We start from the raw sequence: 1,790 nt of genomic DNA, 5'->3' as shown, positions 1-1,790 counted from the left end.
GCTCCTAGTTAAGCCCGCTCCCACTGGCTACTCTCCGCTAAGTTACAGATATGCTGTTTGAGCACAAACAAGATTCATTTAAACCGCTATTGCTATAAATTATGCCTATGATGCACTGCTTCTCTTTCACTGTTTCGCCCTGAACGTCTACTTCTTAGATTTAAGTGATTGTACTCAATAAAATAGTGTGGAGACCAGAACTCTGGACCTTTTGCAGCCTCCATTTTCCAACTGGGCACCTGGCTCCCACCTTTATGAACTCTTAATCCGTCTCTTCTCATTCCTTTGTCGCCACTGGACCGCGAGTATCCTACGGGTGGTGTTGAGGCTGGTCCCCAACAACGGGGTTTCTCCATGTAGTCAGGCTGGTCTCGAACTCCTGACCTCAGGTGATCAGCCGGCCTTAGCCTCCCAAAGTGCTGGGATTACAGACAGGAGCCGCTGCACCCAGCCCCTTAGACCCAAGTCTTTAAATATCATCTCTATGCCCTGGTAACTCATTGTGCCTGAAGATGCCTCTCATGTAGACTCCTACACTCCATTACCTTTCTTGACATCTCCTTTGCTTCTCTAAGCAGTTTCTCAAGCCTCACAACTTCCCATGCCTAGCTGCTCCAGCCCATCTTCTCTATCGTGGCAAATGGCCCCACAATCAAGTGTTCAGACCTAACGGCTTGAGTCATTCTTGATGCCTCTTTCCTCTGTAAGTCAAAAAATGTCTGAGACAGGTCTCAATTACTTTAGGAATTTAGCTAACTTGTTAAGGACATGCCTAGAAGAACACGAAATTACAGAAAGAGTCTGTGATTTGTGCCTTTCTCCAAAGATGATTGTGAGGACTTCAGTATTTAAAAGAGAAGAGTAGGTTGAAGGAGAAAGGATCCACATGTTCCAAGAGAAAATGAGCAGCTAGGGGAATAGTCTAATTAATGTATTCCTCGTGCGCTCGGTAAGTCGGCACTTAAGGTGAACAGAGTTCACCCGTGGAGACACTTCATCTTTTATCTGTAGCTATCTGCTTGGAAACAAAAGGAAACGCCAAGGTAGTTTTCTTGCATGACTCCGCCTTCAGCTTAATTTTTTCCTTTTGGCATAGTGGTTCTGGGTCCGAGTTTTTATTTTCTTTTCACGCCTCCCATCCCCAACCCATCAGCAAGTCTCACAGGTCCTGCCTTCAGAAGTCTATCCTGAACCATGCATTTCCTCCCACCTTCACTGCTCCATCTCGGCCAAGTCACCATGCCTTTCAGGGAACTTAGGAGCAACAAGCCCCCAATGCGGGACGGATCACCCCACACAAAGCCCCTCGAGAAGTTTTCTCTAACCACAGCCCCTTAAAGCCCCCCCACCATGACCACTGGCACCCCTGCTTATTTCCTCCAGACCCTCCTCGGCTGTCCCACCCCTATCAAGCCCTCCTTTCGCTCGCATCTCGACCCTCCCTATACACCGCCTAACCTAGAAAACGGCCAAGCAGGTGAACCCGGTAAACTCACTTCTCGTCGGGACTCGGGTGTCCCGTGACTTCCAGGTGTTCACGAGAAGCTCGTCGGAGACCCTGACCTCTCCCGGGAGCACAACACAGACTCTAACTGGCCAACTCGGGCTGACACCAGTGCAGCAGCCTCCCACCCTGGGAAGAAGCTTCCGGAGTGTTCCAGTGCCTGCCAGGCCTGGTGCGGGCGCCCCAGCGCAGGGGCCGCGCGGAGACAAAGGTAAAAGGAGGCAGGGCGCCGACCTGACCGACCCCGGCACCGAGAGCGCGACAAGGTCCCTGGAGCCCGCGGCCC

The 1,790-nt window shown here is 51.3% G+C and overlaps 1 protein-coding gene across 1 annotated transcript in view; it reads right to left on the bottom strand.

Moving 5' to 3' along the window:
• Positions 1–1,337: 1,337 nt before the first annotated feature.
• TMEM129 (transmembrane protein 129, E3 ubiquitin protein ligase) overlaps positions 1,338–1,790 on the bottom strand; it is a 10,383-nt gene continuing 9,930 nt past the window's right edge. Inside the window, exon 5 of the mRNA XM_011936776.1 lies at positions 1,338–1,369. The gene's annotated coding sequence lies outside the window, so the exon portion shown is untranslated. The remainder of the gene's footprint in view (positions 1,370–1,790) is intronic.

Source organism: Colobus angolensis, unplaced genomic scaffold, assembly GCF_000951035.1.
Source record: "Colobus angolensis palliatus isolate OR3802 unplaced genomic scaffold, Cang.pa_1.0 Scaffold157, whole genome shotgun sequence".
NCBI classification, from domain to species: domain Eukaryota; kingdom Metazoa; phylum Chordata; class Mammalia; order Primates; family Cercopithecidae; genus Colobus; species Colobus angolensis.
Note: the sequence above shows the minus strand (reverse complement) of the source record. Positions and strands in the feature narration are given on the sequence as shown.